The sequence below is a fragment of the Dama dama genome, chromosome 22, assembly GCF_033118175.1.
Source record: "Dama dama isolate Ldn47 chromosome 22, ASM3311817v1, whole genome shotgun sequence".
Lineage (NCBI taxonomy): Eukaryota > Metazoa > Chordata > Mammalia > Artiodactyla > Cervidae > Dama > Dama dama.
In genome coordinates, this window is record NC_083702.1 from 28,327,581 (window position 1) to 28,355,190 (window position 27,610).

The 27,610-nt window shown below is 37.1% G+C and overlaps 1 protein-coding gene across 1 annotated transcript in view; it reads right to left on the reverse strand.

Annotated features, from left to right (window-relative positions):
- Positions 1-27,266, reverse strand: part of PLCZ1 (phospholipase C zeta 1) — a 98,112-nt gene extending 70,846 nt beyond the window's left edge. The window contains exon 1 of the mRNA XM_061124128.1: positions 27,219-27,266. The gene's annotated coding sequence lies outside the window, so the exon portion shown is untranslated. The remainder of the gene's footprint in view (positions 1-27,218) is intronic.
- Between the last annotated feature and the right edge of the window lie 344 nt (positions 27,267-27,610).

The window sequence follows — 27,610 nt, forward strand, 5'->3', positions numbered from 1 at the left end:
CATGACCCATGTAGTGCCCCATGCATTATAGTTATATTTTTGGTCAAGCATTTCATTAATCACTATGGCGGAAATGAAAGTGTCAGATGCTACTCTTTGGTCTGTCCCTAAGCTTCTGCCACTTTAAGAATTAAAAGGGCAAAGGCTATGAACTTCACCTCAGAACCAGGAAAATGAAAGCCTTAGTGAGAGGGAAATGGAGCATTCTGGATAGAGAAACGGACTGTTACGTACTAGCAAAGCTTTGTAGGAAGACCTAGTTGTTCTGTAGAAAACGCACCCAACCTACAAAGTGTGAAAGAAACAGCAGACCATTTCCTTAAGGGAGGAAAAATCCTCTTGTTTAACGCTTATGAGAGAGTCTCTTTATGGGGAAGAAAAAGGACCATCGTTAACTAAGTAGTCTAAGAATGGGAGAAAAACAATTATAAAGTCCAATTTTAAAGTCTGTGAGATAAAGAGATGGGAAAAAATCCTCTAATTAACCAAACTTGTGTTTTACATGAGTACATAGTCTGTAAGTCCTTATGAAAAGAGTTTATATGTGAATCACAGCCGGATCTTATTATCTGCCCGGAAAAATGGGGGTACCTGATCTAAAACACAAAATACTAAAGTGACTTTACATGTGAATATGCAGTTATTATAGAAAATTTGGAGTGGAATGTATCCAAATTTAAATTTAAAAATGTAACAAGGAATTACAGTAAGTGCCCAAGCAAACAAATTTGCCTTCTAAAGATAAAGAAGGGTTTTTTCTTAAGACCTGGAGAACCTAAATAATAGACCAATAAAGTTAAAGTACACTTATTATTCAACATGCAGCAGCACACACTTCAATAAGAATTTAAATTCAAATTACACATATTTCCCCCTATGACTTGACGGTGTGACGATGCATCTTTAAACTTATAAAACTATCTGGATTTTATTTTGCCAGTTTGTGTGAAATTGTTACTAAACTGATTTTTTTTTCTCTGCCAACAGCTGATGCCACCTGGATGAATATTCCTGTCTATTCCATTAACTGGTGGTCACCCTTTATGAGATAGTAAATGCTCACATGTATTTGTGCATGTTTCCATTTTCCTGTTTTTCTTCCATTAAGTCCTTATTCCATATTTTTAAACATGTCACTTTAAGACATAGCTCTTCTTTGTCAAAAAGGATTTTGACCATTCTTACCTCATTATTTTTTCCTCTAGATTAACATTAGAATTTTTGGTAAGTTGCTCCTAAAAATTACTCTCTAATTTAACTGTAAGTGTGTTAAACCTGGGCTTCCCCAGTGGCTCAGCAGTAAAGAAACTACCAGCAATGTAAGAGCTGCAGGAGATGCGGGTTCAATCCTTGGGTAGGGAAGAACCCTTGGAGGAAGGATCCTCCTCCAGTATTCTTGCCCAGAGAATCTCACGGACAGAGGAGCCTGGGGGCTACAGTTCATACGGTGGCAGAATCAGACACAACTGAAGCGACAGAGCATAAATGCACATACTGACAAGAACCCTAGGAAGTATCATTGCTATTCCTAAATTACAGAGAGCGTAACTGAATCTTGGGATTCTAGGCAGCTACTAAGTGGAGGAACCAGAATCCAAGCCTGGGCCACTATGAATCCAAACCCATGATGTTAATTATATCAAAATACATTCTTCTCAATAATTGTATCACAATATATGCAGAGTACACCATGCAAAATGCCAGGCTGGATGAAGCACAAGCTAGAATCAAGATTGCCAGGAGAAATATCAATAACCTCAGATACGCAGATGACACCACCGTTATGGCAGAAAGTGAAGAGGAACTGAAGAGCTCTTGATGAAAATGAAAGAGGAGAGTGAAAAAGTTGACTTCAAACTCAACATTCAAAAAACGAAGATCATGGCACCTGGTCCCATCACTTCAAGGCAAATAGACGGGGAAACAATGGAAGCAATGAGAGACTTTATTTTCTTGGGCTCCAAAAACACTGCAGATGGGGACTGCAGTTATGAAATTAAAAGACGCTTGCTCCTTGGAAGAAAAGCTATCACAAACCTAGACAGCATATTAAAAAGCAGAGACATTACTTTGCCAACAAAGGTCTGTCTAGTCAAAGCTATGGTTTTTACAGTAGTCATGTATGGATGTGAGAGTAGGACCATAAAGAAAGCTGAGCGCCGAAGAATTGATGCTTTTGAATGTGGTGTTGGAGAAGACTCTTGAGAGTCCCTTGGCTTGCAAGAAGATCAAACCAGTCCATCCTAAAGGAAATCAGCCCTGAATATTCAGTGGAAGGATTGATGCTGAAGCTAAAGCTCCAATACTTTGGCCACCTGATGCAAAGAACTTACTCATTAGAAAAGATACTGATGGTGGGAAAGATTGAAGGCAGGAGGAGAAGGGGACGACAGAGGATGAGATGGTTGGACGGCATCACCGACTTGATGGACATGAGTTTGAACAAGCTCTGGGAGTTGGTGATGGACAGGGAAGCCTGGCGTGCTGCAGTCCATGGGGCCTCAAAGAGTCGGACATGACAGTGACTGAACTGAAATGATACTCTTCTCATTGAGTGTTATATGTCTCTCCATCCATTCAAGAATTCTTACATATACAGCAGTAAAATATTATGGTTTTCTTTATATTTCTTTACATTTCTTAAGTTAACTCCTACTAGTATAATTTGTTATACTGCAATTGTGAATGAAATTCCTTGCTGTTTCATTTAAAAGGTTATTATACCATTAATAATTATTGTTTAGTACACTGTTCTTGAATTCAGTCACTTCAGTGAGATTTCTTAATTCTGGGATGGTAACTTTTAAAAACTTATGTCATCAGTAAACAATGAAAATTGGTCTCAGTCTTTCAAAATATTCTGACATTTACTGTTTCTTATCTAACTACACTGACATGTAATACTGTCAAATAATATGGTGCAAAAAATAATTTAATGATAAGAAAAGGTCTTTTTTTATACATAACTCTTAGTCTGAGATAATTTTTTATTAATTAATTTTAAAGTATTGATTACTTTTATTATGAATACAATAGATTTTATTAAATACCTTTTGAATATTTCTCAATATTATTTTCCCTTATTTATTTCATTGATATGAAATAAATGGATTAATATCAAACCATCCTTGTATTTTCAAAATGCAAACTACTTACTCATGGTGAAGTGTTTTATACCATGATAGAGCATTTCAATTTAATATCTCATTTAGAATTTCCTTCTTAATGAAGGGTGAAATTAGTCTGTAATTCTGTTGTGCAGTATCTTTTTCAGGTTTTAATAAAATATGTGATACTTTATTAAATGATTTACTTATTGTTTCAATCAGAGTACCAGGAAAAAACAAATACCATATGGCGAAATTAAGATAATTCCAAAGATTAATAAAGTTACAATGTCCAGAGAGGTGAGCAGGGAGTAGAGAAACCACAAACTATACCACAGTCCATTAGGGCTGCTAACACTTAGATCTGATGGAAAAGATCTAACACACCTAGTTCACAGGTAGAAGTAGATACCAGACCTGAAATGAGAGAACAACTTGAAAATGCTCACCTTGAGAAAACTTGTGATCTTCAATTGGGTTCTCAAACAGGTAACTACTTGGGAAGGGAGCCAAGGGGATAAATACTACACCCTCCCTTTCCTCCCTCCTTCCTGCCTCCTGCTGGGTTTCCCATGTGGCTAAGCCCAGGGTAAAAGCAGAGGACAAGGAGTTTTTTGATGAAGCGGTCTGTTACAGAGGGTAGGGTCGAGACGGGGAGGTAACCCAGAGAGGCATATGACGGACACACAGCACAGGTTTTCAATGCTCTGGAGCGAAAAATAGACTTCTAAAAGGAACTCGTCCCCGAAATTTTAAATAGATGATTATAAAGACTCTGACTCTGGAGTATACAATTTTAGATAATTGGAGTGTTTCTAAATTTTTTTCTAATGATTATGTTAGAAAAGTTTTCTACATCTTGAGTTAAATAGTTTTCTAAAAGGCGCTAATAAGCATAAATTCTCCTATGATTTTATCAACTCTTCATTTATAATTAAATCCTCTCATTTCAAACTGAATTTGTATTTTTTTTTTTTTCTTAGGTTTTCCACTGACTTGACTTATTTGAAAATACTAGTTGTTGTCATTCCTTTTTAATTTCTGTCCTATTTTTAATTATCTATTTTATAGAAAACACCTGGACAGCGTATTAAAAAGCAGAGACATCTCCTTGCAGACAAAGGTTCATATAGTCAAAGCTGCTGTTTTTCCATTAGTCATGTACAGACGTAAGAATTGGGACCATAAAGAAGGCTGAGCCCCGGAGAATTGATGCTTTCAAACTGGTTCTCGAGAAGACTCTTGAGTGTCCCTTGGACTGCAAGGAGATCAAACCAGTCAATCCTAAAGGAAATCAACCCTAAACATTCATTGGGAGGACTGACGCTGAAGCTGAAGCTCCAATACTTTGGCCACCTAATGTGAGAGCCAGCTCACTGGAAAAGACCCTGATGCTGGGAAAAATTTAAGGCACGAGGAGAAGGGGACAATAGAAGGCAAGATGGTTGGATGGCATCAACAACTCAACGGACATGAGTTTGAGCAAACTCCGGGAGAGAGTGAAGGACAGGGAAGCCTAGTATGCTGCAGTCCATGGGGTTGCAGAGTCCAATACAAGTGAGCAACTGAACAACAAATATATAAATCTCTTTCCACTTGGATTCCTTAAATTAATTTTTTTATTTTATTCCCCTCTTTTTGAATTGAATGCTTGATTCATTTCTTTCTTTTTTTAAATTTTCAAAACATGTCAAAGTATTTAGTTCTGAATATATTTTTGGTCAAATCATGTAAGTTTTTATGACTTTATTTTTTCTTTGCTAAACTGCTGCAGTTTTATTTGTTCTTTGCATAAGTGCTCAGTTGCTCACTTGTGTCTGACTCTTAGCAACCTTACAGACTGTAGCCTGCCAGACTCCTCTGTATGGAACAGGAGTTTTTGCCTGGGATTCTTGAGGCAAAAAATACTGGAATGGGTTGCCAATTCCTCCTCCAGGGATCTTCCAACCCAGGGATTGAACCCACGTCTCTGATGTCTCTTGCATTGGGAGGAAGATTCTTTACCACTGAGCCACCTGGGAAGCCAATTTGCTCTTTGACCCTATGATAATTTGTAAGAATGTTTCAAATATTCAGGAAATTAAAGAATTTTTATTAAAATTGTTATTAATTCAAATTTTATTTTAGGTAACCAAAGAAAGTGGTCCACACAGTCCCTACCTTCCAGACAGAATGTAACCATTAATACTGACTTAATATTTGCTACTTCTATTTTTTTTTTAATTTTATGATGTACTTTCTGTGTTCACATTTACAAAATGTATTGTTATATGTTTGTAGTCTATACAAATAGGTATCATACTGTATCCTTTTAAAACTGGCTCCTTTTTAGCTAAATTTTGCATTTTTTAGATCCACCCATGGTTGCTTAGGTTCATAGGTTATTCATCTGAACTCTTTATAGAACTTAATATTGCATGTATAATCCACAGTACATGCATCTTTTCTTCTATAGATGGACAGTTAAATTCACTCCAGTTTTTTTGGGAGGATGAAAATTGGTATCAGAAACATTTTTGTGTGGATCTTTTTGCGTACATGAGGAAGAATTTTTGTAGGATACTTAGGACTGTAACCGTCTAATGATGGGTTATGCACATCTTCAACCTGGAAAGAGATCCCAAATTATGTTCCAAATTGATTGCAACAATCTCTGTATACTTTCTACTTTTAAAATTTATTGAGTTTTTTTCCACGGGTGGGCGGGGAATAGAGCTAGTTAAGATTTAGTGTTAATAAATGCTCCCTTGACATTTGAAAATTTCAAAATATTTTGTTTGTTGCTTATAAAATTGGATACTAAACTATTAGTTCAAAATTAGTAATCATATTATTCAAGTATTATAATGTGTTTTCTGTCTTCTTGCTCTTTATAAATATATGAAGAACTATCAAAATTTTCCACTGTATTTTTGTAGATTTCATTTTATACTTCTAATAGATCTTGGTCTATAAATTGCAAATTTAAATTCCATTAAATTCCATCTGATGGCTTTTTTTTATATTTGCAAAGGGGAGTCTTTACTTTAGAGCATGCCATTATAAAATGAAACAGGCATTATTCATGTCAATGTATGACAAAACCCACTACAATATTGTAAAGTAATTAGCCTCCAACTAATAAAAATAAATGAAAAAAAGAAAAAAAATGAAACAGGATCAAAGAGATCTTGATTAGGCAAAACTGTTTAAAATTTTTAAAAAGGAAGGTGGCATTATTTATATCAAACAGAAATAAAGAGAAAACAGTTTAAACAAGACAATTATTTTTTAAGAAGTCAGCTACTTAATAATGTTCAAAGTGAGATCTCAGGGCTTCCCAGGTGGCTCAGAGGTTAAAGCATCTGCCTGCAATGTGGGAGACCTGAGTTCGATCCCTGGGTCGGGAAGATCCCCTGGAAGAGGAAATGGCAACCCACTCCAGTATTCTTGCATGGAGAATCCCATGGATGGAGGAGCCTGGTGGGCTACAGTCCATGGGGTCCCAAAGAGTGGGACACAACTGAGTGATATATGGGTATAGAGTATGAGATCTCACCTATTTACATTAAATGTCATAACTGTTAACTTGGCTTTGGTTTTAGTACACTTATTTCATCCATTCTATTCATAATTTTCTTCATTATCCTGCTAATATTTGTTATTATTCTCTCAAAAAATTCTAAAGAGAAAGAATTATTTGTTCTACTTGTGAATCTCAAAGTTTTGCAATTATCTAGGTTAAATTAGAGCTTCCGTGTTAGCTTAGATGGTAAAGAATCTGCTCACAATGTGGGAGACCCAGATTTGATCCCTGGGTTGAGAAGATCTCCTGGAGAAAGGAAAGGCTATCCATTTCAGTATTACTGCCCGGAGAATTCCATGGACAGAGGAGTCTGAGGCTACGGTCCATGGGATTGCAAAGAGTCGGACAGAACTGAGCGACTAACACTTTTACTTTCATATTAAATAAACTACCAAATTCGATAATAGAGCAATATTATTTTACTTCCTTTTATGAACAGTAAGGGTTCCTACTCTTTTTTAACTTGGGGTATAATTGATATACAGTATTAAATTAAACTGATATACAGTATTACATAAATTTCAGGGGTACAACATAGTGACTCACAATTTTTAAAGGTTATAATCCATTTATAGCTATTATAACAAGAGTTCCTAATCTTGATCTACATCTCTTTCCAACCCATGTAGTTTTGATGTGATAATAATAATGATCACAATAATAATAGCTAATGTTTACTGAGTACTTACCATATGCCAGTCTATTTTAAGCACTTTTTATATTAATTCATTTCATCCTTACCCCAACCCTATGAATATTGCTCCTTTCCAAAATTACAGGTAGAAAAACTGTGTGTCATGGGTCACAGAATTTGTGTGTGATGAATCTGGACTCTGAACTCAAAAACTCTGGAGTTAAAGCCTAAACATCTAGCTACTACACTAAATTTCTCTGACATTTAATATTTTGTCTAATTGTATAAATTATAACTTAAAAAGAGAAACAGTGGATTTAATTTTTTTAAGATTATTTTTTTGATGTGGACCATTTTTAAAGTCTTTATTGAACTTGTTACAATATTGATTCTGTTGTTTATGTTCTGATTTTTTGGCCTTGAGGCATGTGGGATCTTAGTTCCCCAATCAAGGATTGAACCGACACAACCTGCAATGGAAGATGAAGTCCTAACCACTGGATTGCCAGGGAATTTCCTGATTTTTATTGTATTTAAATAATTATTAAAACTTATCTTGGTCTACACCTTCTTCATGCTTTTATTCAAACATCATCTTCTCAGCTCTAACTATCATATTTAGAATGATAATACTCCCTTCACTCCTGTCCTACCTCCAGAGCATGTTTGACTGACAACTGTCTCTCGCATCTAAAACAGTAATCAAGACATAATAATTATTCAGTAAATAACTGTCAAGTGAATGAGTAGACCAAGAAATAATTTGGGTTCAGTGGTCACTAGTTCTTTTCTTTTTTTTTTTTTTTTATTATTATTATTTTTTTTTTCCAGTGGGTTTTGTCATACATTGATATGAATCAGCCATGGATTTACATGTATTCCCAATCCCGATCCCCCCTCCCACCTCCCTCTCCACCCGATTCCTCTGGGTCTTCCCAGTGCACCAGGCCGGAGCACTTGTCTCGTGCATCCCACCTGGGCTGGTGATCTGTTTCACCATAGATAGTATACATGCTGTTCTTTTGAAATATCCCACCCTCACATTCTCCCACAAAGTTCAAAAGTCTGTTCTGTATTTCTGTGTCTCTTTTTCTGTTCTGCATATAGGGTTATCGTTATCACCTTTCTAAATTCCATATACATGTGTCAGTATGCTGTAATGTTCTTTATCTTTCTGGCTTACTTCACTCTGTATAAGGGGCTCCAGCTTCATCCATCTCATTAGGACTGGTTCAAATGAATTCTTTTTAATGGCTGAGTAATATTCCATGGTGTATATGTACCACAGCTTCCTTATCCATTCATCTGCTGACGGGCATCTAGGTTGCTTCCATGTCCTGGCTATTATAAACAGTGCTGCGATGAACATTGGGGTGCACGTGTCTCTTTCAGATCTGGTTTCCTCAGTGTGTATGCCCAGAAGTGGGATTGCTGGGTCATATGGCAGTTCTATTTCCAGTTTTTTAAGGAATCTCCACACTGTTTTCCATAGCGGCTGTACTAGTTTGCATTCCCACCAACAGTGTAAGAGGGTTCCCTTTTCTCCACACCCTCTCCAGCATTTATTGCTTGTAGACTTTTGGATAGCAGCCATCCTGACTGGCGTGTAATGGTACCTCATTGTGGTTTTGATTTGCATTTCTCTGATAATGAGTGATGTTGAGCATCTTTTCATGTGTTTGTTAGCCATCTGTATGTCTTCTTTGGAGAAATGTCTGTTTAGTTCTTTGGCCCATTTTTTGATTGGGTCATTTATTTTTCTGGAATTGAGCTTCAGGAGTTGCTTGTATATTTTTGAGATTAATCCTTTGTCTGTTTCTTCATTTGCTATTATTTTCTCCCAATCTGAGGGCTGTCTTTTCACCTTACTTATAGTTTCCTTTGTAGTGCAAAAGCTTTTAAGTTTCATTAGGTCCCATTTGTTTAGTTTTGCTTTTATTTCCAATATTCTGGGAGGTGGGTCATAGAGGATCTTGCTTTGATTTATGTCGGAGAGTGTTTTGCCTATGTTCTCCTCTAGGAGTTTTATAGTTTCTGGTCTTACATTTAGATCTTTAATCCATTTTGAGTTTATTTTTGTGTATGGTGTTAGAAAGTGTTCTAGTTTCATTCTTTTACAAGTGGTTGACCAGTTTTCCCAGCACCACTTGTTAAAGAGGTTGTCTTTTTTCCATTGTATATCCTTGCCTCCTTTGTCAAAGATAAGGTGTCCATAGGTTCGTGGATTTATCTCTGGGCTTTCTATTCTGTTCCATTGATCTATATTTCTGTCTTTGTGCCAGTACCATACTGTCTTGATGACTGTGGCTTTGTAGTAGAGTCTGAAGTCAGGCAGGTTGATTCCTCCAGTTCCATTCTTCTTTCTACTAGTTCTTTTCAATTGCTATTTCATCATAGCAAAGATCCTGTCTTTGACTTATCTTTCATTTTCCCTTGCATGTGCAGGAAGGATTTTCTGTGTCTTTACCATGAAGCCATTACATGCCAGTCAGGATGACTGCTATCCAAAAGTCTACAAGCAATAAATGCTGGAGAGGGTGTGGAGAAAAGGGAACCCTCTTACACTGTTGGTGGGAATGCAAACTAGTACAGCCGCTATGGAAAACAGTGTGGAGATTCCTTTAAAAACTGGAAATAGAACTGCCATATGACCCAGCAATCCCACTTCTGGGCATACACACCGAGGAAACCAGATCTGAAAGAGACACGTGCACCCCAATGTTCATCGCAGCACTGTTTATAATAGCCAGGACATGGAAGTAACCTAGATGCCCATCAGCAGACGAATGGATAAGGAAGCTGTGGTACATATACACCATGGAATATTACTCAGCCATTGAAAAGAATTCATTTGAATCAGTTCTAATGAGATGGATGAAACTGGAGCCCATTATACAGAGTGAAGTAAGCCAGAAAGATAAAGACCAATACAGTATACTAACACATATATATGGAATTTAGAAAGATGGTAACGATAACCCTATATGCAAAACAGAAAAAGAGACACAGATGTGCGGAACAGAATTTTTGACTCTGTGGGAGAAGGAGAGGGTGGGATGTTTCGAGAGAACAGCATCGAAACATGTATATTATCTAGGGTGAAACAGATCACCAGCCCAGGTGGGATGCGTGAGACAAGTGCTCGGGCCTGGTGCACTGGGAAGACCCAGAGGAATCGGGTGGAAAGGGAGGTGGGAGGGGGGGATTGGGATGGGGAATACTTATAAATCCATGGCTGATTCATGTCAATGTATGACAAAAACCACTGCAATATTGTAAAGTAATTAGCCTCCAACTAATAAAAATAAATGGAAAAAAAAATTTGCCTGGTTATAATATTATCTATTTCAAACAGTTTTCACCCAGAAGTTTGTAAGTTTCCTCCAATATCTTATAATAGTCACTTCCAAAGGAAAAAAATTCTGAGGACAATTTGATTTTTGTCTCCTTATATGAAATCAGAAAATTTTTTAAATGATTATTGCAGTGGGAATTTTGGTGATAAGGATGTATATTCTAATATTAAGGTTTTACCCTTAAATCTCCCAAAAATGGTGTAAAACATGCAGTGTTTGAGAAGTTTAATATGCATTGAGGTATCATGTAAATAAAAAGAGGAAGTCAAAATACGGCATGTTAAATACTTACGAACTGATGATGAACACAGTTGAATGAACTGTGTTCATTATGAACACAATTGAATAAAGCAAAAAATTATAAGTACGGAAGCTGTTTTTCTGTAAAGCAAAGCTGACCTTAATTAAATTTAAAAATGACAACAAGCCATTGCTTATCTAAGTTACACCTAGATTCAAAAATATTAGCAACCTGAAAGTTTGGTTATAGTCTCTGAATCATTTCTTTATGACTACAGAGCAGTTTCCTAACATTTTATCTACATACACATGACAACAGAACAGTGATTGATAAAACGATATCAGAAGGCAGTTAACCTTACATCAGGTGGCTACAAGGGCAAAGATATTGGAACTTAATTGCACAGAGATGGCTACCAGGATGGGACATAAAACAGCACTCTTTAATTGGGAATAAAATATTCCAAGTGTATTAGTTTCCTATTGCTGCTGTAACGAATCACCACAACCTTGTTTGCATAAAACAACATACACTTATTATCTTACAATTCTGGAGGCCAGATGTCTAAAATAGGCTCACAAGTTTTCTTCTAAAGGCTCTATGAAAGAACCTATTTCCTAGCCTTTTCCAGAGGCCACCTGCTTTCCTTGGCTCGTGAATCGACATCATTGCTCCATCATCATATCTCCTCTGGCTTTGACCCCTCCTAATTCCCTCTTATAAGGACCCTTATGATTACACTGAGCCCACCAGATAACCCAGGATAATATCTCCACTTTTAGATACTTAATCACATCTGCAAGGGGCTTCCTCGGTGGCTCAGTGGTAAAGAATCTGCCTGTGATGCAGGAGACACTGGAGACCTCAGTTTGATCCCTGGGTAGGAAAGATTCCCTGGAGGAGGGCTGGGCAACCCACTCCAGTATTCTTGCCTGGAGAATCCCATGGACAGAGGAACTTGATGGGCAGTCTGTGGGGTCACAAAGAGTTGGATACAACTGGAGTGACTGAGCACGCATGAATATCTGCAAAGTCCCTTTGGTCAAGTAAGGTAACAGATATACAGGTTTTAGGAATTAAGACACATACACCAAGTCCCTCAAATTCCCTCTGTCCCATTTTAAGATGAGAGATACTGTAAATCTAGTAGGAAGGAAATGTAAATGTAGTAGAAAACAAAGATGATGATGCCAGAGAAATGATACAATAGCAAAATTCTTAAAAAATAAAAGAAAATAGCATTCAAGGATATACTGCTCCCATTTTAGCAGTACTTGGCACATTTGAAGAGCTTGTAAATGTTTGCAGACACTCTAAATACATGCTATTCTGAAGCTCAAGTATTTACATGAAAGATATCAAAAAGCAGAAACTTGTGTTACATTTGCAATATTCATAGCAAAATTAGACAAAAATTAAGTTACCCAATAATAAAGAAATTAAAAATACTACTGGGTTGGACAAAAAGTTAATTTGGGTTTTTAGGAAAAACCCAAATGAACTTTCTGGTCAACCCAATATTTCAAAATCTTATTTAAGGGAAAGATAAGATATCAAAAGACTTGAATGATAAAAACAGTTAAAAACATCCAAATTCATAAGACATTACCAAATTAATACTTTAAAGGAAATACATTTTTCTGAATATAAATGTTATTGGATACCAGCCACCTAAGACTTGGGAAAGAAACAGATTATTAAGCCAAATAAAGGTGGGAAAGAGAAATGATGCAACTAAAAGCAGAAACAAGCGTGCTTGGGGAAAAGAAGACAAAAATCAGTAAAAATCGATCATTAGAAACAATAATTAACTGGGACGGAGTAGATAAGGCAACTGGCTTTCTTTCATGGGGTGAAGAGATCCCCAAGGGAAAAAGCAGGTGACCCCCTTGTCAACCTGGATCTCCCAGTAAATAGACTAGAGATAATTGCTAGAAAGGAGACAACTTATTTCTGAAATGACTTGAAGAGGAAATCTCTGGCTAAAGATTACCTAGAGTAAATAGAATCAAAGATGACAGGGGCATGGCTCCTTAGAGAATGTGAATGTGGGCTATCCACCCAGGGTATAAAAATAGAGACGTTTCCTAACTGAAATGCTTCCACCACGTGCTCCTGTCAACATCACAAAGAGACCTACCTGCTCCTGGTCAGAGGGGCATGCTGGACACAGGAAGGGTCTCTCTCTGCTGCATCTGAGTCTTTTAACTGCCTATGGCCTTGATCTAACTTGTGAAGCTTGCTGCCATGTAAGATTTCTGATCAATGTGGGTCTGGCTTTTCCATTCTACCCTGTTTGTTCATAGCTCATTAAGCAACAGAATAAAACCTAACAACACTGATCAACCACTGAGCTTCGTTTTTAAAATGTTAATAAATTCTATATTAAAAGATTATTTAACCTGTGACAAATATTCTCAACTAAAACATTCAACTAGAGGACAAATAGCACTGATAACTATTTACAAAAATAGAACATATTCAGAGAAACATAATAAAGATCCACATTAATATAATCAATGAGACAAAAATATAAGAGTATCCCATAGTGACAGATTCACTGTATTAATAAAACACATAAATTTTTCAAAACTATAAATACAGATAACAATAACCGTCCAGAAATATTCAAAATTAAAACTAGGTCAAATAATTCTATCAGGCAAAAACTGTTGGATTCCAAAATCTAAAAAGGAAATACCAAAGAAAGGTTTATTAAGCCAATTTCAACTCTTAATTGATACACAAATATCTAGGTATTATAAAAACTCTCAGTGATTTATCCTGGGATTTTAAACTGATGGACCACAAACAAAATAATCAACATGGCTCTTCACATTAACAACGCAGGAAAAAACTAAAATCTTCTAAGCTTCTCAGTAAATGCCAAGAATACATTTGACAAAATCCAATATTTGTTCTAAATTTTAAGTCTAAGGCTAAAGTCATGGGGAATTCCTTAACCACCAAAGAGTACGTCCGTTTCAAGTAATGTGTTTATATATTTAATACAAATTCATCAGAGTTATTTCTTTAAATAAAAAAAGACAATGAATGTCTTTCTTTTAGCACTTCTACTGAGTATATTAATAAGACTCACAATTCATGTATTAATAATATTGGCAATTACTATCCAAGCAGGAAAAGAAATCAGGGTACAAACCTTAAAATGACGATATAAATGAACTACATCTGCAGATGGCATGAATACATACCCAGAAAGCCAAAAGGAAAAAAACGAATCAAGCTATTACCGGAGACAATAACCCAGCAAGGCTCCAAACTATGCGATAAATCCACTAAACTTAATTGCATCTCTTTGCAAAAATGATACCTGATTAGAATAATTCAGAAACAGAATCAGTTTCACTGATAATAGAGGTCAACATATTTAAAGACTAGACAATTCATTTAATTTAGGTCATAAGGGTTTTTGTTTTTTTTTTTAATAGCATAACAGAAACAGACAAGAAGAGTTGTAGCAATATATTAGGATTCTGGTTGGGAGTGTTAATGTAGAAAAGATGTCAATACTCCAAAGCTATTATATATTTAATAAATTAATAAAGTAATAAATAGCATTTATTGCATACTATGTGGTGGTTATTATGGAAAGGGCTTTTGTTTCATGTTTCTGCTTAATTGCTAATCCTATGAGATAAATTCTATTCTAATCTCTTTATAGACAAGGAAATCAAGGATAAAAGAAGTATTTGTCTATAGTCCACATGTGTATGTGTGTGTTCTTAGTCGCTCAGTCACATACAAGTCTTTGCGACCCAATGGACTGTAGCCCTCCAGGCTTCTCTGTCCATGGGATTCTCTAGGCAAGAATACTGGAGTGGGTGGCCATTTCCTCCTCCAGGGGATCTTCCCAACTCAGGGATCGAAACCTCATCTCCTATGTCTCCTGCATTGCAGGCGGATTCTTTACCCTCTGAGCCACCAGGAAAGCCCATACTGAAGTAGAGTGGGTCCCTATTTCAATATAATCATGTAATTATAAAATGAGAGAATCTGGACACACACACACACACACACAAAGGGAGAATATCACGTGAAGATAAAAGCAGTAGGTGATGCTACCGCAGACCAAGAATACCAAAGCTTGCCAGCAAACCACCAGAAATTAGGGAAGAGACAGGGAACAGATTCTTCCTCACAGGCTTCAGAAGGAGCCAACCATGAAGAGAACCTGTCTTCAGATTTCTAGCTTCCAGAACCATGCGGCCACAAATTCTTACTGTTTCAGCCATTCAACTTATGTTACGTGCTAAGTCGCTTCGGTCATGTCCGACTCTTTGAGACTCCATGGATTGCAGCCCACCAGGCTCCTCTGTCTATGGGATTCTCCAAGCAAGAATACTGGAGTATGCTCACCTCCAGGGGATGTTCCCAACCCAGGGATCGAACCAATGTCACCTGCAGCTCCTGCACTGCAAGTGGATTCTTTACCACTTAGCTACCAGGGAAGCCCTCAGTTTGTGGCACCTTTATAAAAATTATTTTAATTAATTTTTTTTTTTTTTTGGTCATGCTACATGGCATGTGGGATCTTAGTTCCCCATTCAAGAATCAAACCTGTGCCCCCTGCATTGGAAGCGTGGAGTCTTAACCACTGGATCACCAGGAAAGCTCCCAATTTGTGGTACTTTGTTATAGCAGCCATGGCAAACTAATATAACACCCCTAACTTTACAATAAACCCCTTTGACAATAGCTAATCTGAGTGGGTTTCTGTTCCTCGCAAAAAAAAAAAAGATGTGAATCAAAAGCCTCACTTATATTACCTTTGCTCTGAGCAGAGGGAACACCCTTGGGCAGAGCCAGAATTCTTCTCAGAAAATTACTCTGAATGTCCTCCAGGACAAAAATAAATGAAGAAGTTTTAAAGTTCTCTTCTAAAGAGTATGATCAAGATACTTTCAGCCAGAAAAATGATAAAGGCAATTCAAACCAGAATCCTGCCTTGACAAAACAAACTCACAACCATGCAATCTCAGAATGCTTAGATTTGAATGACACTATTTCCTCGGATTCCTTCCAGGATAAACTACTAGCCAAAATATAACAGAGTAAGCAGTCGGTTGGTTTTATGCTGTGTGTGCTTAATTGCTCAGTCATGTCTGACTCTTTACAACCACATCTGCAGCCCACCACACTCCTCTGTCCTTGGGAATTCTCCAGGCAAGAATACTGGAGTGGGTTGCCATGCCCTCCTCCAGGAGATCTGCCCAACCCAGGGATTGAACCCAGGTCTCCCACATTGCAGGCTCATTCTTTACTGACCGAGCCATGGGATTGCTATTTGTTGCTCAGTTAAAAGTTAGGAAATAGATACCAAACAAATAAGTAATCTTAGTTTCAGAAAAGAAAATAAGTTTTATTTTGGCAATAATTAACTAGCAAACTCATGTGGTCCGCACATTAAACAAAAATTGTCTTTTGGGGCAATTTCCCTGGTGGCCCAGTGGTTACAAATCCACCTGCCAATGCAGGGGACACAGGTTCAGTTCCTGGTCCAGGAAATAAGATCCCACATGCCGCAGGGTAACTAAGCCCATGCAGCACAACTACTGATCCCGTGCATGCTAGGGCTGGTGCTTTCTCACAAGAGAAGACGCCACAGTGAGAAGCCTGCCACCACAACAAGAGAGTAGCCCTCGCTCTCTGCAACTAGAGAAAGCCCTCACGCAGCAATGAAGAGTCCCGTGTGCTGCAGCAAAGACCCAGTATAGCCAAATATGAATAAATAATTATTTTTAAAAGATTATCTTTTTGTCTTCCCTAGCAAGCATAGGCATCGCGCTCATCCAAAAGTGGAACTAGAAGATGAAACTATAAATTGAAACAGGGAGGATGCAGAGAAGTAATGAGAAGCAGGTTAAAGGTACCACATGTTAGCAGTTTCTAGCTTCTCTACTGATCCCTCTAAATCCCACAGATGTACAATGATTCTAAATGAGAACCAATAAAAGCCACAAATTGTGTATTATCGCCCCTGATATACTAGGTGTGCAGTAGCCACACATAAAATCTGACTGCTACATTAAGTATTGACCTAAGAATCCCAGACTTTTAAGTAAGTAGTAGACTAAGAAGGAATATGCCACAGATTCATAGAACTATAATTTGAAGAAGTTAGAAAATTGCCTTTTTAACATGGGGTACTCTAAAGTTCAACTTCAGTAAAAGAGAAAAAAAATCATTTTTGGTTCTACTTCAAATACATTGATTGAGTTTCAAAAGGAAAACCTTCCTAGGTACTGGTCTTTGTAATGGAGTTCAATACTGTATGCTTGCTAAAGACCAGAGTTTCGTAAAACTTATCACTTCCTATAAACAATTGTAAACCTTTTGTTTTTCTTTCTGGAAAGAAAAAAATCTAACTAAGGACTATTACCCAGGGATCTGTAAATCCCAGGGACATTTCCCAAGTGCCATGGCTTACTAAATGCGGATTTGTTTTTTTTTTTAATTCAAGTCCTAATTTCACCAAATTGGCTGTTGCTTCATGGAGACCTGCTTTGTTAATATTGTCTTATAATCCCTGAATGTGATATACCTCTCCAATTTATTTGTCCTCTTTAATGTCATTCAAACAACATTTTGTAATTTTCTGCATAGAAGTTTTACAACTTTTATTATATTTATCACTAAGTATTTTATATTTTTATAAATTATATTTTATTTCACTTTCCAATTCTCTGTTGCTAGTATATAAAAACATAATATATTTACATATATCGATCTAGTTAAACTAGGTCAATTTAGCTTTGCTAAATTTACTTATTTATTCTAGTAGTTGTTAGATTCCTTAGGATTTTCTCCATTTAAAAAAAAGTCATCAATTGGAAAAAAAAAAAAAGTCATCAGAAAATAAATAATTTTGGTCCTTTGTTTCCAGTCTTGAGCCTTCTATTTCTCTTCCTTGACTTACTGTATTAGTGTGGCCTTCCAGCATGTTAAATAGAAATAACTACAGCAGACATCTCTGCCTTATTCTTGAGCTTAGGGGGACAGCATTTAGTCTTCACAATTAAACATGATAGTAGCTATAGGCTTTTCATACATATACAACTGATCATTCTGAAACACAAATTAGATGAGGTCAGTCATTTTTCCAAAGTCCTCCAGAGGTTTCCCAAATCATTCAAAATGTCTTCCTAAATCCTTACAATGAACCACATAATCTGGCTTTCTGTTATCTCTCTAAACTCTTACCCTACTATTCTTCCCCAGTTTTCAATCTGCCACACTGGTCTTTGGTTTCAGACACTAAAAATATGCCTCTATCCTGGGACTTTTACACTTGTTCCTGCTAGCTGACTGCCCTTCCCCCAGATAGCCACAGGGGTTACTCCATGAAAGAGATCCTTCTTGGCCACTTCGTATAAAATTCTACCATCACCATGCCTATGTATATTCCCTGTCCTCCATACTGCTTTATATTCCTTCACAGAACTTACTTTATATTCCTTCATAGAACTGCTTTATATTCCTTATGGACTTCCTTCATAGAATTTAATATACTATATATGTACTTCTTCTTTTATTTATATATAACCTTTCCCCCATGGCTCATGTAAGATCCTTGAGGGTGGGAGCTGTTTCTAGAACAGAACAGAACATATAGTTTGTGTTTAAAAAGTATGTATTGATTGAAAAAATAAATGTGTTTGAGTATATGTGAGGTTCACCCTGTTAGTTGGATAGGAACATTGGAAAGCAAATTGTCCAGTGGTTAAGACTGCACACGTCCACTGCAGAGGGCACAGGTTCAATCCCTGGGCAGGAAACAGATCCTGCATGCCATGAGGAGCGGTCAGAAAAAAAAAAAAAACTCAGAAAGTAACTTAAATTCTATGTAATTTAAATCATGCTACAACCTTCTTAGCATTCTATTATAAGGATCTTGGTTTGAAAATTATAACTGGGAATGAGACTAGATTCTGGAATGTATTTACCCATGGCATGATTTTCACAACTGAGCCCATTTATTTTTTCAATTTAATGACCCAAGGAATACATCCCTGAATCTAGCCAACCCCACAGCTCTTTCTACTTGAACACAGACAATTCTTTTATTTAAGCTCAGCTGACAGAGAAGCTTACGTTGAATAAATATTTTTTTGATTCTTTGGTTCTCCTGATAGAACTGTGGATGGTGCACTCTGGCAAACACCAGTTTGCCTACCCTCATGGACTGTAGTATTCTGGTCTCATCTGGATGGATCTGGAGTGTACTTTATCCTATTTTGCAGCAGGTGATCTCCCACCTTCCAGTAAGCCAGCACCAGCCCAGGACGTGCAGGCAACCATGAGGGAAGCCGACCCTGCCTTCCAGTAGGCCTGCACTCACCACATGAGGCACAGCGTCACAGCCAACCTGGCCAGGGCCCAGCCCCATCTATCAGCCTGTCCACAATAGTCAGCTCCACCATAAGAGAGGGGGCACACAGCCCACATATGGGCACCCCTAGAACACTGAGCTCTGGTGACCAGAGGGGAGCATACTGCTCAGCCCCAGAGGCTACCTTCTATAAAAGGAGACGACAAACTCAGGACTTGTAACCAATCTACCTAATACAGAGACATAATCACAGAGAACTGGACAAAATTTGGAGAGAGAAGAATATGTTCCAAATGGTAGAACAAAACAAAACTTGAGAAGAAACGTTAAATGAAATGAAGATACGCAATCTACCTGATAAAGGTTTCAAGGCAATCATCCTAAAGATGATCAGGGAACTCAGAAGAAGAATAGATATACACAGTGAGAATTTCAACAGAGTCAGAAAATATAAAGAATAACTAAACTGAGGTGGATAATAAAATAACTTTAATAAATGATACACTAGAAGGAATCAACAGTAGATTACTAATGATACAGAGGAACTGATCAGTGATCTGGAAGACAGGGTAAGAGGAAATCTCTGAAGAGTTTATGAGACTTCTGGGGCAACATCAAGCATAATAACATTTGCACTATATGGATGTCAGAAGAAGAAGAGAGAGAAAAAGTGTCAAAGAACTTGTTTGAAGAAATAAATAGCTGCAAATTTCCCTAACCTGGGGAAGGAAACAGACATCCAAGTCCAAGAAGCACAGAGAGTCCTTAACAAGATGAATCCAAAGAGGTCCACGCCAAGACACATTAAAATTAAAATAGCAAACATTAAATATAAAGAGAGGATCTCAAAAGCAGCAAGAAATAAGCAACCAGTTACATACAGGAGAACTCCCACAGGACTATCAGATGACTTTTCAGCTGAAACTCTGCAGGTCAGAAGAGAGTGGCACAGTATATGCAAGCTGATGGAAGGGGAAAATGTAGAAGCAAAGACACTCTACCCAGCAAGTTTATCATTCAGATTTGAAGGAGAGATCATGAGTTTTACAGAGGAACAAAAGCTAAAAAATATACTTAACACCACTAAACAAGCTTTACAAAGAAATGTTAAAGGGGCTCCTTGAAGTGGAAAAGAAAAAGCCACAACTAGAAATATGAAAATTATAAAAGGAAAAATGTCACATGTAAAGGCAAATGTATAATAAATGTAGTGATCAACCACTTTGAAAGCTAGAAGGAAAGTTAAAAAGCAAATGCAATAAAATCATGTATATTAACACAAAACAAAAAAATGTAAAATATAACATTAAAAAAATACTGGAGGGAGGAGTAAAAATGCAAGGTAGTTAGAATGCATTAGTACTAGAGGGTATTATGATAAATAAGTCAGACAGAAAAAGACAAATACCGTATGATTTTACTTACACGTGGAATCTAAAGAAAAAAACAAAATGAAAACAGACATAAGCACAGAGAATAAACATAAAGTTACCACAGGGTAAGGGGATTTGGGAGGGGGTGTGTGAAGTAGGTGAAGAAGATTAAGCCGTGGAGATGTAATATCCAGCATAAGGAATATGGGCAATAACACTGTAATAATTTTGTCCAGGGACAGATGGGTACTAGACTTATCATGGTGTTCCTTTCATAATGTATGCAAATATCAAATCATCTGTAGTACACCTGAAACTAGCATAAGAAGGTATATCAACTACATTTTAATAAAAGCAAATAAAACAGCCATGTATCAGTTACGCTTGATAGCTCAGCCTCTGCTGCTACATTAATTTTCCCATTCTGTATAGCATATCATCTCAAAAAAAAGGATTATGATTGTGTTTCATCTGCTAATGATACCAATAAAATACCCTTACCACAACTATTCCCTTCCAAGAAAGAACAATGTGTTCACCAGAAATGTTATCAGGTACTAAATTCTTTATTATTTTTGAATAATTAAATTAGGAAATATCAATATTTAACTTACTGCATGGAATTTAATGTGTGGCATAAAAATCATGATGTGTAGTCCCAAATTTGAAGCAACACTGGAACACATACTACTCTCTTTCCACAATGATTAAGAAAAAACAATTTCTATTTAGACTTGCGTAAACACTAGCTAACAGCACCACACTGAAACCATCCTCAGGGGATACTCTTCCTCCAGGATTAAATGTATTTGAGGAAACTGAAACATCACCTAATTAAAAAACAATTCGTAGCTAGCTCTAGGCTCTAATTTTAAAGCAAAATACAATATTTAGTTGCTTATTTATTTATTATTGAAGATTTATCTCATGATGATTTTATTTTAGCAGAAATAACCCCCATAAAGAATGAAGATCTAGCCAAAAAGAATTTTAAGAAGATTCTAAAAATAGATATCTTGGCAACATGAACAAAATATATTTATGTGCAAACATCCTTTGAATGTGTCTGCATAATCAAACTTCTCTTCAGTAGTAAAAGTTGTGCCCCAATAATAACTGAACTGCTGAATATTACTCCAAATGCAAAAGAAATAGGGGTGCATTAGTTTTCGGTCACAGAAACAGACTTAGCTCTTTGGTTTTTACTCATTTATTTATACTCATATCTCTTTGCCAGGACTTCCCTGGTGGCTCAGACAGGAGAGAATCTGCCTTCAGGGCAAGAGACCCAGGTTAGACCCCTAGGTTGGGAAGATCTCCTGGAGAAGGGAATCTTCTCAGAAGAGCCTGGCCAGGCTACAGTCCAGGAAGTAGCAAAGAGTCACACGACTGAGCAGCAAACACTACCTCATTCTACAATTTTCAGGCAGATGAAAAAACCGCTGGATATAATTTATAGCTCTCTCGTAGCTCAGTTGGTATTCTTGGGCTTCCCTGGTGGCTCAGCTGGTAAGAATCCACCAGCAATGTGGGAGACCTGGGTTCAATCCCTGGGTTAGGAAGATTCCCTGGAGAAGGGAATTATCTTGGGCTTCCCTGGTGGCTCAGCTGGTAAAGAATTCACCAGCAATGTGGGAGACCTGGGTTTGATCCCTGGGTTGGGAAGATCCCCTGGAGAAGGGAAAGGCTACTCACTCCAGTATTCTGGCCTGAAGAATTCCACGGACTATATAGTCCATAGGGTTGCAAAGAGTCAGACATGACTGAGCAACTTTCACTTTGAGGTAGTTTAGGTTCTATATTAGGGACTATTCAGGTTTATTAAACAAAATTAATTTACTAATCTTGAATACATCTAAGTTTAAATTAAATCAAAGTATATAGGTAAAGACCAGTGTCTTGGTTTCTAGTTTTTAAGTTAGAGACCTTTTTTCAGCCAGAAGATAGTACTAACACTTAGTACATACATTAATACTTCTTAGTCAACTTATGGGAAAAGCCTAATTTGATTTTAAAACTTTACAATCAGGTTAGATATGTCTTTGATGATTCTTATCTATAGAAATTTACTCTCACCTATCATTGTATGGATGTACTGTTTTATCCCTGGTGCTTTGCTGGAATCTGGTGCAGTTTTTATCATCTCAGCTGGTCAATATAAATTTGATTATAGAGATAAGGGAAGGACATTACATCTACAGGATACTGTCTGTCTTTATTGTAGCAGTTACTTAGTTAATGGCAGGGGAAAAACCTCCAAGCCTAATAAATTTAAAATATCTGGAAATTTGAACAGTTGAGATACAACCAGAATCCTAATTTAACCTCATTTTGTGTTCATACAAAGCCTAGTATGCTAAAAATTAATCTCAAATTTTGGCATCCATTATTCATATCCAGTTAGTGTTCTGCTATTGTGCCCAGAAGAACGTGATTAATGCATGTGGAGCACCAAGGTCAAATTTATTTTGGATACAACACAATGTACCTCCGCAATGCTGACTACTGGCATGGCATGAATTCTTAATGTTCTCATAACAGTAACTTCATATTCAATCACAATTTTGAAATTATTAATGATTATCTCATGTTAAGATGTGGAACCAAGAAGGGCTAAAGAACAACAACAAAGTCAGTTCTATTTTAAATACTACGTGGGAAAAAAAATGATTATATATTAGTTTTTGAAAGATTTCAGGTACATGTTAGCTTTTCCCTGTCTCAGTAGCCTAACCTATGGAGAAAAAAACACTGTCACTTCCACTTCTCGTCTGCCTTTATTTTCAAATAACCTTACCATAACGCAGCTTTAGCTCATTAATGATGAATATCCATCACTTTTCAAATAATCTATGCTTCATTGAATTTGACTGCAATGTGAATCTATACAGAACAAGTCCACTATTTTTCAATGACTTCCCAAATATAAAATATGTGATATCACTGAAAAAGTTCACTCTAGAAACTTCTGGCAAGAAAAAGTTTCATGTGTGATTGCTCAGTCATGTTTGACTCTTTGAGACCCCATGGCTATAGCCCACTAGGGTCCTCTGTCCATGGGACTCCCCAGGCAAGAGTACTGGAGGGAGTTGCCATTTCCTTCTCCAGGGGATCTTCCAAAGATCCTCAAAGGGATCAAACCAGGGATCAAACCAAAGTCTCCTGTGTTGGGAGGCGAATTCTGTACCACTGAGCCACCTGGAAAAAGGCTCAAGGGGCAGCAAAAATATGGCCAACAGAGGTTCCCCCTGGTATTGTGCACTGCCTGGCGCTAACTACCCTTGCATTTGGCTGCTCAGTCAGAACCCCTGGGTCTGGCACCCCCCAGAGAGACAGTCACAGCCCCTGACTCTGATCACTGACCACCAGTTCTGATGGGACTGCTCAGAAGCCTGACATAAAGACTATTTCCTCAATCAGAAAACCCAGGGCCCACTCAGAACTCCCTCAATAGACTCAGGCAGGCTGGTAAGCAAGTCCACAATCCTTAAGTCCCCAGCTGTGATATTCAGAAAGTTCTAAAGCCCAGATTTTTAGGCCACAGAACTGAACTGACCTGAATTATCTGGCTGCAAAATCTGACCTGAACTGGTATGAGGCTATTTATAGACTTCATTTATCCCACCGTAGGTGAATATTCATGCTTTTCTGCCAGCATATGAATCTGTTTTGATTACAGGGAGCCTTAGACCTTGCTGGGACTGTTTATATAACACATGATATTTGCACTGTATTATCTTCTAAATTCTTATATTCAAATTACATCTGGCATCAAGGGATGTGGATAGAGAATCAGAAAATAACATCTTGTGAAATTACGTGGACATGAATTTAAAACCTGGATCTGCTGCTAATCACTAATTGTGTGACTTGGGATAAATTACTTAACTTCCTTGAACCTGGTTCTTCATTTATAAGAATGGAGAAATCAACTAGCACTACAAATGTTTGGATGGTACTTGCCTACTTAGGCAATCACTTTTTCAACATTATTTTCCCCTAAATCAACTGTACTTCAATAAAATAAATTTTTTTAAATGTTCAAAAAACCCATATTATTTTCCCCTAAAATTTCACTCCCTTTTGTCTGCTCCCTGTCCTCACCAAATGTCAGAACTTGATGGCTTTCCTTCCTTTATGGGATTGAATGTTGTCAATGTCCTTCTCCTTTTGACGAAAAGAGTTAAACTGCAACATCGTACTTCTCTACAAGCTATAATAATTTAGGCTTGTGGTTCCCAAAGACAAAAATCATGCTTTTCCTTTTCTGAAAGCACTTATACATGTTGGCTGGGGGCGGGGAGGAAGACCACAGACCCAGAATTACAATCAAGACTCACATATTAAAAATAAATGTCAGAGAATGAGAAGCAAAGTATGCACACACTAGAGCCTGGGGACCAACTCAACCCGGCTCCTTAATGCATTTGAATTACAAACTTTCCCCTCCCACGGTCATGATGTCAACTGGGCAATAGGGTGTTTGTGACACTCAGGTAGCAGGAGAAATCCTAATGCTACTGAACAGGAGAGATAAGACTGGTCACATGTCAGCAAATAGGTAGAAGAGGTTATCCTAACTGTCCCCAAAGACACTGAACATCTATAAACGTTCAGGGTTTTTGCCCAAAGGAATCACCATGGATCGTTTTGGCATTAGAGATTTGACCCACTCTGTGAGTTATGAAGACTAACTTCTTCACCACACACTGATATCTCTGATAAATCTGATAAATCCATGTTGTTCAGTCACCTCTGCACAACCCCATGGACTGCAGCATATTCGCTGTAAAATGTTTGGTAGTGGAAAACACAGCATAAAATCAGCATCTGATCTCAATGTTCATTGCAATTTCCCTTGTGGCTCAGCCGGTAAAGAATATGCCTGCAATGCAGGAGACCTGGGCTGGATCCCTGGGCTGGGAAGATAGATCCCCCTGGAGAAGGGAAAGACAACCCACTTCAGAATTCTGGCCTAGAGAATTCCATGGACTGTATAGTCCATGGGGTCACAAAGAGTTGGACACAACTGAGCGACTTATATATATATATATATATATATATATATGGAATCTAGAAAAAAAATACTGATGAACCTATCTGCAGGAAAGGGATGGAAATACAGACATAGATAACAGACTTTTGGACATAGAGGAGGAAGGAGAGGATAGGACAAATTGAGAAAGTAGCATTGATATATCTACATTATCATGTGTAAAATAGGTAGCTAGTAGGAAGCTGCTATATAACACAGAGAGCCCAGCCTGGCACGCTGTGACAACCTAGATGGGTGAGAAGGAAGTGGGGAATGAGACTCCAGAAGGATATATAATTACAGCAGATTCATACTGTTGTATGGCAGAAACCAACACAACATTGTAAAGCAATTATCCTCAATTTTAAAAAAAATCAGAAGCTGGATATTTGAAGAGACCTTAAAAATTAATCTAATTTCTTGATAATTTTAGTGAGAAAAACTAAAGATTGGAGATTAAAAACTTGATTAAGTTTCACAGCTGGTAAAAGGCAGAGCCAAAAAAACTTCAACCCTCGTATCCATTAAGAAAATAATAAAATAAATGATAGTCTATCTTTCCATTGGAGGATATTTGTATTAAAATTAAGTATCACTGGACATGGAGTAGCGTTACAGTAGAAAGATCATGGGAGATGGATGTGGTAGACTTAGTTCTAGCAGGAGCTCTGCCACTAACTTGGGCCAAGCAAAACAGGGTTGGAGGTCCTTCCAGTTGTGAGATGTTATGATGCTGTGAATCTTCTAAAGTAACATGAAAGAAATGGCACCTCCAAAAATAACCAGAAAGGATCCTGTAAGCATCTGAATTAATAGGTTTTAACATTTCTTAATTATGTAAATATGATAACACATTTACAGGAGACTTGGAAAATACAGAACAAAGTTACATATAGTTCCATTATATATTACAATTATTTTTTAAGTAGATTAATTGAGATCTTTAGTTAGAGTTTCAACATCAAACTCTCAAAGATTAATAGAATAAACATATAGAAAAGTAGAATATAATAGGCCTGAAAAGCACTATGAACCAAGTCAACATAATTAAGATTTACACAATTTTCATACAACAGTAGGATACAAATTCTACTCAAGTTCCAATGGGTTTAAGTATTAAATGCAATATTAATTAAAGAGATTTTAGTCTGATCACTCAGAATCTGAATATATGTTATATTTGAATACATGACCAAATACATTTTTAAGTTACAGAAGAGGATGTTTTTTCTGCTTGGCAACTATTAGGAGTTATAATGTCATGCATAAAAATCTTCAACTACTTCAACTACTCTGTTCAAAAGAAACCCCGTTGAGCTTCTCTGTCAATGATTTCTAATCAGAGAAGCCTTCTATATGCTCAGCAGAAATCGGTGACAAGAGTAATGAAAGAACATCACCGTTTGTTGCAATACTTGACATTTAATATGAGTATACAAGGTGCAGCCCCCTTGGGAGAGGAGAGGCAAAGTTATTAAGAAAAGAGATTCAAGAATACCTTAGGAAATCCTACCTTCTTGCTTTTACTTGACATTTAAAAAATATTCAACTCACCCTGTTGAGGAACCTCGTGCTCTTTCTTCTTGTTTACGTCGATTTGATTTTTTTCTTTTCCCCCGCAGACTTGTTCTCCCTCTTGTTAAACTGACATGCTATAAATTGACATCTCATTAGAAACCCTTCAGCATTATTAAAGTCTCTGAGTTCACTTCTTCAGATTTTATTATTTTTCCCTCTACATACTACTTACTTCAAACCATGCAGTATACTTTAAAACATGTGTTCACATTATCTTTTGAAGAAATCTTACCACATGCAACAGAATACAGCTAGCACAAGAGCAAGCTTCCCTGTGAAAAACCCTTATACAACATTAGGGGGTGATTATTTGAATTTCAAAAGGACTTCTTTAAAGAAGCTACTCCCTTAGTCCACTTAAGTGTTTA